General features: G+C 42.6%; 1 long non-coding RNA gene across 7 annotated transcripts in view; it reads right to left on the bottom strand.

Moving 5' to 3' along the window:
* LOC140895011 (uncharacterized) overlaps nt 1-14,842 on the bottom strand; it is a 104,289-nt gene that overhangs the window by 68,620 nt on the left and 20,827 nt on the right. For 6 of the 7 annotated variants that reach the window (XR_012154028.2, XR_012154029.2, XR_012154034.2 and 3 more), the window contains exon 3: nt 2,949-3,083. This is a non-coding gene — a long non-coding RNA (uncharacterized LOC140895011). Of the gene's footprint in view, nt 1-2,948; nt 3,084-4,113; nt 4,198-14,842 lie in introns of all 7 variants that reach the window. The other variant, XR_012154033.2, reaches the window with a different exon arrangement.

Here is a 14,842-nt window from a genome sequence, read left to right as displayed (position 1 = left end):
TGTTTTATAGAAAAATTACACTTTTTCTTAACAGTACAGTATTTTAGTACTTGTTAATTAGGGGTGTAATTAAACTTGAATGGCAGAAGGTTCAGGTGCTCAGGTGTTCTCAAGAATTTTTGTCATCTTGGGCTGCGTCCGAACCAGACACAGAAAATAAGTCCCTTCCAATTTTGGATCTAATTTATACCCCAAACTGTAGAGCTGAGCTCAGAGCCAGAGATTTGGAGCCGACTCTCTCCCATCCACCACTCATATATGGGGCTGAGGTGGTTTCAGACTGGAGGATCCAAGTGAGGTCCAAGTTTTTAACTAAATCCTTAAACTACATGATAGTGTAATTGGAGAGGTTAGGGATCAAATGATGTATTTGTATCCAGTTCACCCCACTTTGTTCATCTTTCCTCAGATAATTCAGTTGTTAATCTAACCCAGGCAGTAAAATTGTTCCATTTCCCTTAATTATTTTATTCTCGTCAACTACAGTTCTTTGGTTGGTGTTTGTTTTTGCAACCATAGTGATGAAATACATTTGTTGGCCACAGTCACAATAATTCTGAACAGTTATCTACTGGTATTGTTTTATTTCAGTAAATTCAGACAGTTGCTTGATTTACACCTTAAAAGTAGGAATTTGGAGGCTATATTCCTAAAATAACTCTTGGATTATTTTTCTAACATCAGACCAGAAGTTTTTCATTTTGGGACATTTACACAAGAACTAAAGATGGCTCCCCACATTATTTCCTCCAGCACTTTGCTGTGAGTTTTGGATCTAGTCTGTCTTGTGAAATATTCTTTTTATAATTGTCTTGTTATTCTCTCCCCGAGGAAAAATTTGATACTATTTAAATCTATTTGCACATTCAACTGCTCTGAATGAAAGACTGATCATTTTCATCTTGAAAGTGCAAACTTTTAGAAAACTTTGTAGGGATCACGTGCTTTACACACACACACACACACACTCACAAAGCTCTGCTACTAGTTCCTTTGGTGTCAGATAAACTCCAAGATGTGATTTAACAATCTGATGACAAAACCAAAATGAGTGCGAAAGACATAACTATCAAACACTTACAGAAAAAAATTGACTTATACTTTTTATAGTTTCGTATTGCTGTCTGCTTCTTAAAGCCTTGTTCCTTGCTAGGGCTCAATCCTATGTGAGCAGTCTTCCTCATGCACATAGTCTTGACTCACACAGCCTTACCCTTAAATTTGTTTGATATCGCTCAGAATGTTTTGTGTTATTGATACGTATTCTGCTTTCCATTTTAATAGGACATATCTCAGATCCTTGGCCCCACTACCGCAACACAAAGAGACTAGAAACATGGTGTAAACAGGCAGTTAATGAGTGTCCTAGTGAGGAGGAGTTCCTGAGTGGTATGGAACTGGCTATACTCTCCCCGGTGTAGGTCATGTGGCAGTTAACATACTGGCCCCTGGGGGCCAAAGGCAACTGGTAGAGTTTAGATTAGCCCCGCTCAAGTTCTAAATTATACCAGGGCCTGAGCCAGTGTGGAAGTAAACCCAGGCTCATAATGCTGAAAAGAGCTTTTAGCAAATCTCCCACACCCCACCCTTGTCACCTGCTCTAAGCATTTATTGAAGCAGGATTCAAGGCTTAGTTTGAAGTCAGAAGACAAAAGAGTTCAGCTGCTAGAACTAAATTACGGCACAATCCCGCTCTCAGAAACTGAACACACTAAAACACTCGCCTTTTGTCTCTGGGACTCAGTTTGAGTCCAATGTGGGAATGGAAAGGATTTCTGGAGGTTTCAGCCTGTCCCGATTGATGAATTTCCAATTCATTCACTTTCCAGAACAGCATCATGAAGAATGTATTGTCACAACAACTGGAAGGAACGCTTTGCGTGGGGTAGACCTTAACAATACAGCATTGTAGAGCAATTTGTTCCCCTTTCATTAATTAAAATGTACGGGCTATTACATATTAGTCTCTGACTTTCATCATTTACAGGCCTGTTTCACTTCAGTTAGAAGGGATGGCATGGTAATTGCTAATTTATGCAAAAGTTGGGATTACTGTAAGAACAGGCCATGCCCTTCAGGATGGGTGTTGCTACTGAGTATCATTGTTTAAAAATAAAAATAGTTTCTAAACAAAATGGTGTGGGAGGATAAAGATTCAGTTCAAGTTGGGCAGTGGCCAGTTCGGGTTTATGGAGTAATTGCTAATTGTGAAAAGCTCTGCCCAATGGTCTGTTTACCAAGGATGTTTTGCCCATTTTAGCTGAGGTGGGGCTCACTTCCTTAACAGACACAGAACAGAGCTGCAGTCTGCTCTGTATCCTGCTCCAACAGAGCATGCTCAGATCTTGAGGCATTCGAAAAAAGTAAAAGTAAACCCCCTGCTTCTCTGTTGCAGAGCAGGCGTAGATTAAAGAATCAGGATGCTGTTCATCTTCAGTGTTTACCTGCTCTTACACGTACGTTTTAGTAACATTCTTGGTCAAGGATAATTCACCATAGTTAATTAATTATACAGTTAATCCTTCCTGTTGTACTCATTTATATATGCAGCATTTTGTGTATTGTATTTTGATCATTAATGTGGGTGAGCACAGACAGCAATTGAGTAAATTGTCTCAGCCTTTGTTTGATAATTCCTGTTCGCAATTAACAGCTAAATAATGTATGAGGTACATTAATGTTAGCAAAACACAGTCCTGACTACAGTCAGATGAATAACAAAACATTATTTCAGGCAAAATCACAATTCAATGTAATAGCGTAAAATAAAATAACTGATAAAAAAATCACTCTTCTTATTTAGATATGTATAACGGTGCCCCTTATCTAGGTCCCTTGGTGGTCTGTCCAATCAGCTGAAAAGGAGCAGAACATAAAAGCATGTACTGGCTTGTTAATAAGCCTTCCCTCTTCCCTTATTAAAATTAACCCAAAGTTTTATTCAGTACCTTAAGTTCCTCAAACGTGGACTCTGAAGATCATCACAGAAAGGTTCAATCCTTGGACCAACAGCAAGAATAGACCAGGCGATGTTAAATCTTGTGCCGGAAATATTTGTAAGGATGGTCCGTGAGCTGCACCATCTACACGAATAAGAGCTGAGGGTCACATCATATTAGCGCAGTAATTCTTTCCCTGATGTGAAATATTCTTATAACCCCACATTCAACAAGGGCACTCCGAACTAGGGCTACCATTGCACCCCATTATGGCTGCAGGAATTGCAGAAGTTGGAGATCACTGTATGATTCTATGTGTCACATGTGCTCTCATACCTAACAACAGTGGAATGCGTTAAGGCTGTAGTGGCAGCTCTAACTCTGAATGTTTTTGCCTTTGCCAATGTAGATCGAAAACAGTGGTCCCCAAACTGTGGGGCACGCTTCCCTAATGGGGGTGCAAAGGAACACCCAGGTGGGCCAGGTCAGCCCTCCTGAAAGGGTGGGAAGATAGCACCACCCAGCCCCGCTCGGCCCCCCAGCTCCACTCCAGCCCAGCCCCTGGCTGCGTCCCCAGCTTAGCCCCCAGGCCTAGCTGCGTCCCTGCTCCCAGCCATGGCTCAGCTGCCAGCCACCACTCTCGGCTCCCGGCCCACACTCCCAGCTGCGGCTCTGCTCCTGGTCCCGGCTCCACTCCCAGCTTGGGGGAGGGGTGGAGTGTGGACCCATTATATTACTGGAAGGGGTGGGGGGTGAGAGGAAAAGTTTGGGGACCACTGATCTAAAATGTGGCAATGGCTTTTGGTCACATTTGCATTTGATCTCCAGGGACTTAATGGGAGTACGATCTAAACCTCCCGCACTTTTCAAAAATTAAGCATTAAAGGAATCAATTTCCCACTTTCTAACATGACACGGTGCTTGAGATGCCAATGGCTCTTTACACTAAGTGATTCTTTATACTGTATGCTGAGCACACAAATCACATCATTCCCTTCTACAGAAAAATGCTCCAAAAGGAAAAAGTTTCAACAAAATATCAGCATGTTCAATGCAGCAGCAAGTATGACACATTTTCTCACTCAGGAAGGAGGATTAAAGGTGGCAAGGAAGGGAAGGAGTCATGGCCTTGTAACAGTTCAGAACCCCAAGATCTGTGAAGGACTCTGCATACCTATCCCTCTGCATGTTGTCCTGGGCCCCCTTATTCCACCCGTCTGCTTTAAGATTCCTGCTGTGGTTACGTCCAACAATGAGGCTGTGGTGGACAGGAAAGGGAGCTGTAGTGCAAAAGTTAATGCTGCTTAAAGCAGCATTATATTTCCCTGGGTTTACAGGCACTACAATCTGCATCAGTTCTCCCGTGCCGGGGAGCGGATAATGTTGAGATAAATGGAACATGCCAGCTGTGTTAAATTTAAATGAAGCGAGAAAGAAAAGACTTCTGGAAAAATGAGTTTTGCTGATTTTAGAAGATACCTTTGTTGATGTTCACTGTCTTCAACACACCCATGGCTAGGGATCTTTACTTTATTCGAGGGTTGCATATGTTGGGTGTGTCTACATTGCAGCTGGAAGCGTAGCCTCCAGCCCAGGAAGACAGACTCATGCTAGTTCTACTTGAATTAGCATGCTAAAAATAGCAATGTGGACATTGTGGCATGGGCAGTGATTTGGGCTAGCCACCCTGAGCTCACACCCAGGGGATAAGACATGAGCAGCTAGCCCAAGCAGCCATGCATGCTGCAACATCCGCATCTACTTGGGCTATGAAGGATGCTCCCAGCTGCAATGCAGACATACTCTTAGTTGCTACTATAGACCAAACTCATTGCACACACGAAGGCCTCCTGCCATTTCCCCTACAATCTCCTGGTGTGCCACCTCCCAGTTCTCTCTATTTCAGAGAGTCCCTACACACCACTCCACCTTCTCCCTGATGCCAGGGGTTCTGTGTCCCCCGCAACCTCATTCTCTCCTGCCACATGCCAGGAACCTGATGCCCAAAACATTCCATAAGAATGGCTGCACTGGACAGACCAATGGTCCATATAGTCTTATGGGACTGGCCACTGTCAGACACAGATGTTTCTGGCAGTTGGAGGCTTAGGGATACCCAGAGCATGTGGTTGCATCCCTGACCATCTTGGCTAATAGCCATAGATGGACCTCTTCTCCATGAATTCATCTAATTCTTTTTTGAACCCACTTATACTTTTGGCCTTCACAACATCCCACGGGAAAAAAGTTCCACAGTTGACTGTGTGTTGTGTAAAGAAATACTTCCTATTGTTTGTTTTAAACCTGCTGCCTGTTAATTTCAACAGGTAACCCCTGGTTCTTGTGTTACATGAAGGGGTAAATAACATCTCCCTATTCACTTTCTCCATGATTATATAGACCTCGATCATATCCCCTCCTAGTCCTCTCTTTTCTAAGGTGGACAGGCCCAGTCTTTTTAATCTCTCCTCATATGGAAGCTGTTCCATAGCCCTAATCATTTTTGTTGCCTTTCTCTGTACTTTTTCCAATTCTTTTTTTTTTTTTAGATGAAATCCCTAACATTTTTGAATTGATCAGATGCAGCATTCAAAAGCCATCATGTTGCATACAGATAAATAGAAACGTCATCAAGTAAGGCCTTTGGTAGCTTGGCCAACTATCCAAAAAATAATGTTTGTAAATGTACCTTAAACTATGTAAACAAGGAGCATAAATATGGAAATAGAAATAAAATTACCCATAAAACAGAGAACTGAGGGAGCAAATTCTGCTTTCAGGTATCTCCCTGTGTAACGGGGGCACTCACCTTTTGAGCACCTCTTTGCAGCTGAGTGCAGTACTGCAGTCCTTTTCCTGCTCCTGGAGCCCCCTGCGGTTCTCAGCTAATCTTGGTGGGGTCTTCAATGATTTAACCCTCAGCCCAGGTCACAAAGTCCAAATGAACCCCTTCTGGGATAATACAAGCCCAACAAAACTATCTGCCCTCACCAGGGTCTTCAGCCCCAGCTTTGGGCCCTTTAAATTCAGCCTTTTGCTCAGGCATTCAAGTGAGTCTGGTCCCCTTTTCAGGGTTTACATCACTTCACCAGTGGCTAGCGGGTAAAGTCAGCCCGCCCACCCACTCCTCTGGGTTCCAAACCAGGGATCCTATAAACAGAAGCCACATAGTGCTCACTTCAATTTGTTGCTGCTTCGCACCTGGGCCTTTTCTCACGTGGCCCCTTTATCTTCACCCCTTACCTCAGGGTTAAAGCTCTCAGGTCCAGTCTGTCCCAGCTTACGCAGATGCAGCAGAACCAAACTCAAGCTTCTCTGGCCAAAGAGTAGCATTGCACCACACCGCACCCTACCCCATCCCATGGTCCCAGCCAGGAACTGACCTGCTAAAGCCCTGCAGTTCCTTTTATCTGGGCCCTGGGAGCCCTCTCCAGGCAGGCCTGGAGGACCCACCTTTGCTGCTCCTTTTCTGGGGCAGGGTGTAGTAAGACTGTAGGGCCTCCTGCAGGGAGCAGCAAAGTCCAGGTACACCCCATCACACCATGAAAATACAGAATAAGTCAACAGAGTTACTAAAAGAGCTTTAAGAAAAGGAGTACTTGTGGCACCTTAGAGACTAACCAATTTATTTGAGCATGAGCTTTCGTGAGCTACAGCTCACTTCATCGGATGCATACCGTGGAAACTGCAGCAGACTTTATATATACACAGAGAATATGAAACAATACCTCCTCCCACCCCACTGTCCTGCTGGTAATAGCTTATCTAAAGTGATCATCAGGTGGGCCATTTCCAGCACAAATCCAGGTTTTCTGAAACCTTCGTTATAACCTTAAACTTTTCTAATATCACTTTTGGTGCCCATGAATTACACAGAATTACACAGTGCACTATCCTAGTACACAAGAATAACTGCCATGTTCCTAAAGCTTATAACATATAAAGTTATATTCCATAATTACACTAAATAATAGGTTTCAGAGTAGCAGCCGTGTCATAAATATAAAGGGAAGGGTAAACCCCTTTGAAATCCCTCCTGGCCAGGGGAAAGCTCCTCTCACCTGTAAAGGGTTAAGAAGCTAAAGGTAACCTCGCTGGCACCTGACCAAAATGACCAATGAGGAGACAAGATACTTTCAAAAGCTGGGAGGAGGGAGAGAACAAAGGGTCTGTGTCTGTCTGTAGTCGTCTTGGCCGGGGATAGACCAGGAATGGAGTCTTAGAACTTTTAGTAAGTAATCTAGCTAGGTATGTGTTAGATTATGATTTCTTTAAATGGCTGAGAAAAGAATTGTGCTGAATAGAATAACTATTTCTGTCTGTGTATCTTTTTTGTAACTTAAGGTTTTGCCTAGAGGGGTTCTCTATGTTTTTGAATCTAATTACCCTGTAAGATATCTACCATCCTGATTTTACAGGGGGGATTTCTTTATTTCTATTTACTTCTATTTTTTATTAAAAGTCTTCTTGTAAAACACTGAATGCTTTTTCATTGTTCTCAGATCCAAGGGTTTGGGTCTGTGGTCACCTATGCAAATTGGTGAGGCTTTTTATCCAACATTTCCCAGGAAAGGGGGGGTGCAAGTGTTGGGAGGATTGTTCATTGTTCTTAAGATCCAAGGGTCTGGGTCTGTAGTCACCTAGGCAAATTGGTGAGGCTTTTTACCAAACCTTGTCCAGGAAGTGGGGTGCAAGGTTTTGGGAAGTATTTTGGGGGGAAGGACGCGTCCAAACAGCTCTTCCCCAGTAACCAGTATTAGTTTGGTGGTGGTAGCGGCCAGTCCAAGGATAACGGATGTAATATTTTGTACCTTGGGGAAGTTTTGACCTAAGCTGGTGAAGATAAGCTTAGGAGGTTTTTCATGCAGGTCCCCACATCTGTACCCTAGAGTTCAGAGTGGGGGAGGAACCTTGACAAGCCGTGTTAGTCTGTATTCGCAAAAAGAAAAGGAGTACTTGTGGCACCTTAGAGACTAACAAATTTATTTGAGCATAAACTTTCGTGAGCTACAGCACTTCAGCTGTAGCTCACGAAAGCTTATGCTCAAATAAATTTGTTAGTCTAAGGTGCCACAAGTACTCCTTTTCTTTTTACTAAATAATACTTTCACATAAGAGTATTAATTTTAATGAAAACCAGTGATGTAACAGTATTTTGCTTTATTCAGACTTCACAGACCACTGGAATAAAAGGATTAAGTATTACAAATCCTGGTGGTACTCAACATTAACAAGCAACTTATAATAATTTATTCCACATGTCTGATACCAATGAAAAACGCTGGAGAACACAAAGCTAGTTGAGGTCTCCAGGAAGTGAACTGCTCACTCTGTTCTAATATTAGAAGCAGACTACAGCAATGCAGCAAGAATCATTCCTTCCATACCCCCAAACGTTTTGAGCCTTTGTCCACACAAGTACAAAACAAATGTGAGTCACTGTCAGTGATTGGGTTAAAATGTCTGTCACAAGAATAGTGAATGACCTAAGAATGCCGAGAACTGAAACAGCAGTTTTTAAAAATAAATTGTTTCTACTTTCATAGTCTAATTTAAAATATTAAAAATATTTTCCTGCCTTGATTAAGTTGTTCATTTCTTCTTCTCTATATATACACACAACATATGTTCCCCATGTCTTTTGTTTGTTTGTTTTTTAAGCTAGGTAGACATTCAGGTTAGACAGAAACAAGCAGGGTTCAGACAACCGAGACCATGTCCAGACCATAATGCTCTCAGACATATTAGAACAAAGTGTGGAGTGGAAAACCCCTCTTGCAATAAATTCTATAGATTTCCAGAAGGCCTTTGACAGCATACATAGAGAGTGTTTGGAAAATTATGGCATACTACAGAATGCCAGCAAAAATAATAGAATAATCAAGGATTTATAGCAGTATTACCCAAAGTGTGGTATGCGTACCCCTGGTGGTACGTGAAAGGGTTTCAAAGGGTACGCGGCAGAATTTTTTATTTTACTTTATCATAGTTTTTTTTTTTAGCAGCAGAAAATAATTCACTAAAATTTAATATATAAGAATGGTGTGCACTTGTACAGTAGAAATACACACAGGTTTACATTGTAAACTAATATGATGACGTGTTCAGTAACATCTAATAGCACAGCAGAGCTGACGCAAACCACATGTGCGTGTTACCACCACTCGGGCAATACACTTGCCTTTGTGGCATGCGCAGAAGTCATACTGACAAATAAAAGTGAATAAACTACTTGTAGTAATCTAAAGATCATAGCAAGTACATACAAAATTTATACAAAATTTCTCTTTGTTAAACCCATTTACAATGGATCGCTGGCTAAAAACGGGAAGTTTGAAATGTACAAAAGAAAATTATGAAGGAAATGCGAATGTTAGTGATAATTATGCGAAAAAATGCAGTGATATGGCTACATCAGACAATTGTGACAATAAAATTAGTGAACCGTGTGAACCATCTGTAACTTTATTGAACGTATCAGCTGCAAAAAAAAGAAAAAAGCCTGCAACTATGTTGAAGAATATCTTAAACTTGGATTTTCGTGGACTGGCGATGAGGTGGAGCCTGTTCCACTATGTGTGATTTGTTACAAGACTCTCACAAATGAAAGTATGAAACCATCCAGCCTAAAATGCCATCTCAATAGCAAACAAAGAATATGAGGGAAAACCTGTAGCCTTCTTCAAAAATAGGTCAAAGATCTCCAGAAGTCCCAGAAAACAATTTGTAATGTGATGGGAGGTGAAAATATGAAAGCTTTGGAAGCTTCATATAGTGTGGTGTACTTAATTGCACAGTCTGGAGCTGCTGAAGTGATTGGTGACACATTAGTAAAACCTGCAGCCAAAGTAATGGTGCAAGTGATGATTGGAGACAAGGCTAGCAAAGCTATAGATTGTGCTATTTTTAAAGTTATTGATGACTTTATCAAAAACAGTAACTTGGATTGAAGTCATTGTGTTGGAATAAGCACGGATGGCACCAGAGCCATGATTGGTTCGAAGAAAGGAGTTGTTGCACGTATTCAAGCTGTTGCGCCAGAAGCAAAATTGACTCATTGTTGCATTCACAGGGAAGCACTCGCCACCCAGAACATGCAGGCAGATCTACAGCAAGTGCTACATGAAGCTGTGAAAATAATCAATTTTGTGAAAGGCCGCCCTCTGAATGCCTGGCTGTTTTCTCAGCTCTGTGATTAGATGGGCAGCGATTACATACAACTCCTATTTCTTACTGAAGTGCGTTGGCTTTCACGTGGAAAAGTGAAATCGCTGAATCGCCTGTTTGAGCTGCGAGAAGAACTGAAAGTTTTTTTAGATGAAACCTTTAACCTGCGAGACCGTATAGACAACCGGAAATGGCTATGCAAACTAGCATATATTGTATATATCTTTGCACATTTAAACAACCTCAATCTATCCTTGCAAGGGAAACTCATATCCATATTCCATGTTCAAGACAGAGTGAGCGCCATGGTGGCAAAATTGAAACTGTGGCATAAACGTCTTAGTCGTCGTGAACTGGATTCCTTTCCGTCTCTTCATGACTTAGTAATAAACTTGACTAACGAACTTGATAGTGATGTGTTGCAAACCATGAAGCAGCATTTGGAAAGCTTGCAGAAAGATCTTGGTAAGTATTTCTCTGAAACGGACGGCACCTTTGAATGAATAAGGAACCCTTTTATCATCAATGTTCAAACATTGCCAAATAACCTCTCTGCTTCAGAAGAACAGCAGCTCTTGGAGCTGGCTTCAGATAGCTTTCTGAAAACAAAATTTGAGCAAAATACACTGACGTCATTTTGGTTGGGGGTTAGCTCCGAATATCCAGCTCTATCGGACAAAGCTGTCAAGTATCTTCTGCCTTTTCCCACCTCGTATTTGTGCAAGATTGGATTCTCTGCACTGCTTGGCATCAAAACAAAATAACCAAATAGTCTTATTGACGTGGAGCCCCATCTTCGTCTTAAGATCACAAACATCGAGCCAGATGTCCCTATGATAGTGTCTGGTCAAAAGCAGTTCCATCCCTCACACTGAATAGTTTGGTTTGTACTGAAAATTTTTCAATACCGAAATAGTAAGTATAAAACTAGTGCTTTCTTCACTAACCTAACCAAACCAGCGTATTTTAAATTTCAGAATGATACGAATTCACCATATATATACATACATATATACACACACACACCACACACACACGCTGTTCTGCCAGACTGTTGATTCGCTTCAATTATTTTAATTATTTCTAGTACTATTTCTATATATAAAAACTTATTCCTATTAAAATTTTTGTTTCAACTGTATGTAATATAATTTTGTATTTATTTCTAATAAACGTTTAATCCAGAATGAAATGAATTAGGAGTGTGTTATAAAAATGTGGCTACCACCCCCACCCCCGAATTATCTTCACTGGAGAAGGGGTACGCCGGTAAGACAAATGTCTCAAAAGGGGTACACAACTGTTGTAAGTTTGGGAAACATTAATCTATAGGTTAATGCTGAATGTTCAGTCAAAGATTGTGACAACATCAGCCAATTGTTTGCAGTGACAACTGGAGTAAGGCAAGAGCGTGTTCTGTCCCCACTATTGTTTGCATTCATTACTGACTATGTCATGAAGAAAGTAACTGCAGAAGCAACCAAGGAATTTTACGGACAAATGATAAAGCACAATTGGATGACCTTGTTTTTGCTGATGACATTGTCCAATTTAGTTCAACACATTGCTTAATGGAAGAAAAGACACAGCTTTTGGCAGATACAGCAAAACAAATTGATTCGTTCATCAACAAGGGGAAGAGAAAATATATCACTATCACTGTCCCTAAAGGAACCATTAGAATGGATGAAGAAACACTAGAAGAAATAAGTCATTTTACTGACCTAGGGAGTGAGATGTGCAATGATGGTGACGCCATGATAGATGTCAAAAAATGATCATCAAAAGCAGCAAACAACTTACATAAACTTGAAAAGATTTGGCAAAGTAGCATGATTGGCACGGACAAAAATATGAATTTTTAACACTGGCATCACGTCTGCCCTTTGTGGAACCGAATCATAGAATATCAGGGTTGGAAGGGACCTTAGGAGGTCATCCAGTCCAACCCCCTGCTCAAAGCAGGACCGATCCCCAACTAAATCATCCCAAGCAGGGCTTTGTCAAGCCTGACCTTAAAAACTTCTAGGGAAGAAGATTCCACCACCTCCCTAGGTAACGCATTCCAGTGTTTCACCACCCTCCTAGTGAAAAAGTTTTTCCTAATATGCAACCTAAATCTCCCCCACTACAACTTGAGACCATTACTCCTTGTTCTGTCATCTGGTACCACTGAGAACAGTCTAGAGCCATCCTCTTTGGAACCCCCTTTCAGGTAGTTGAAAGCAGCTATCAAATCCCCCCTCATTCTTCTCTTCTGAAGACTAAACATCCCCAGTTCCCTCAGTCTCTCCTCATAAGTCATGTGTTCCAGTCTCCTAATCATTTTTGTTGCTCTCCGCTGGACTCTTTCAAATTTTTCCACATCCTTCTTGTAGTGTGGGGCCCAAAACTGGACACAGTACTCCAGATGAGGCCTCACCAATGTCGAATAGAGGGGAACGATCACGTCCCTCGATCTGCTGGCAATGCCCCTACTTATACATCCCAAAATGCCATTGACCTTCTTGGCAACAACGGCATATCCAACTTCTCGTCCACTGTCACCCCTAGGTCCTTTTCTGCAGAACTGCTGCCGAGCCATTTGGTCCCTAGTCTGTAGCGGTGCATTGGATTCTTCTGTCCTAAGTGCAGGACTCTAAACTTGTCCTTGTTGAACCTCATCAGATTTCTTTTGGCCCAATCCTCCAATTTGTCTAGGTCCCTCTATATCCTATCCCTACCCTCCAGCGTATCAACCACTCCTCCCAGTTTAGTGTCATCTGCAAACTTGCTGAGGGTGCAATCCACACCATCCTCCAGATCATTAATGAAGATATTGAACAAAACCGGCCCCAGGACCGACCCCTGGGGCACTCCACTTGATACCGGCTGCCAACCAGACATGGAGCCATTGATCACTACCCGTTGAGCCCGACAATCTAGCCAGCTTTCTATCCACCTTATAGTCCATTCATCCAGCCCATACTACTTTAACTTGCTGGCAAGAATACTGTTGGAGACCATTTCAAAAGCTTTGCTAAAGTCAAGGAACAACACGTCCACTGCTTTCCCTTCATCCACAGAACCAGTTATCTCATCATAGAAGGCAATTAGATTAGTCAGGCATGACTTGCCCTTGGTGAATCCATGCTGACTGTTCCTGATCACTTTCCTCTCCTCTAAGTGCTTCAGAATTGATTCCTTGAGGACCTGCTTCATGATTTTTCCAGGGACTGAGGTGAGGCTGACTGGCCTGTAATTCCCAGGATCCTCCTTCTTCCCTTTTTTAAAGATGGGCACTACATTAGCCTTTTTCCAGTTATCTGGGACCTCCCCCGATCGTTATGAGTTTTGAAAGACAATGGCCAATGGCTCTGCAATCACATCCGCCAACTTCTTCAGCACTCTCGGATGCAACGCATCCGGCCCCATGGACTTGTGCTCGTCCAGCTTTTCTAAATAGTCCCGAACCACTTCTTTCTCCACAGAGGGCTGGTCACCTCCTCCCCATGCTGTGCTGCCCAGTGCAGTAGTCTGGGAGCTGACCTTGTTCGTGAAGACAGAGGCAAAAAAAGCATTGAGTACATTAGCTTTTTCCACATCCTCTGTCACGAGGTTTCCTCCCTCATGCAGTAAGGGGCCCACACTTTCCTTGATTTTCTTCTTGTTGCTAACATACCTGAAGAAACCCTTCTTGTTACTCTTAACATCTCTTGCTAGCTGCAACTCCAGGTGTGATTTGGCCTTCCTGGTTTCATTCCTGCAAGCCCGAGCAATATTTTTATACTCATCCCTGGTCATTTGTCCAATCTTCCACTTCTTGTAAGCTTCTTTTTTGTATTTAAGAGCAGCAAGGATTTCACTGTTAAGCCAAGCTGGTCGCCTGCCATATTTACTATTCTTTCTACACATCGGGATGGTTTGTCCCTGTAACCTCAATAAGGATTCTTTAAAATACAGCCAGCTCTCCTGGACGCCTTTCCCCCTCATGTGATTCTCCCAGGGGACCGTGCCCATCAGTTCCCTGAGGGAATCAAAGTCTGCTTTTCTGAAGTCCAGGGTCTGTATTCTGCTGCTCTCCTTTCTTCCTTGTGTTAGGATCCCGAACTCGACCATTTCATGGTCACTGCCTCCCAGGTTCCCATCCACTTTTGCTTCCCCTACTAATTCTTCCTGGTTTGTGAGCAGTAGGTCAAGAAGAGCTCTGCCCCTAGTTGGTTCCTCCAGCACTTGCACCAGGAAATTGTCCCCTACATTTTCCAAAAACTTCCTGGATTGCCTGTGCACCGCTGTATTGCTCTCCCAGCAGATATCAGGGTGATTGAAGTCTCCCATGAGAACCAGGGCCTGCGATCTAGTAACTTCTGCGAGTTGCCAGAAGAAAGCCTCGTCCACCTCATCCCCCTGGTCTGGTGGTCTATAGCAGACTCCCACCACGACATCACCCTTGTTGCTCACACTTCTAAACTTAATCCAGAGACTCTCAGGTTTTTCTGCAGTTTCATACTTGAGCTCTGAGCAGTCATACTGCTCCCTTACATACAGTGCAACTCCCCCACCTTTTCTGCCCTTCCTGAACAGCTTATATCCATCGATGACAGTACTCCAGTCATGTGAGTTATCCCACCAAGTCTCTGTTATTCCAATCACATCATAATTCCTTGACTGTGCCAGGACTTCCAGTTCTCCCTGCTTGTTTCCCAGGCTTCGTGCATTTGTATATAGGCACTTAAGGTAACCTGCTGATCGCCCCT

The sequence above is a fragment of the Lepidochelys kempii genome, chromosome 10 (genome assembly GCF_965140285.1).
Source record: "Lepidochelys kempii isolate rLepKem1 chromosome 10, rLepKem1.hap1, whole genome shotgun sequence".
NCBI classification, from domain to species: domain Eukaryota; kingdom Metazoa; phylum Chordata; order Testudines; family Cheloniidae; genus Lepidochelys; species Lepidochelys kempii.
Note: the sequence above shows the minus strand (reverse complement) of the source record. Positions and strands in the feature narration are given on the sequence as shown.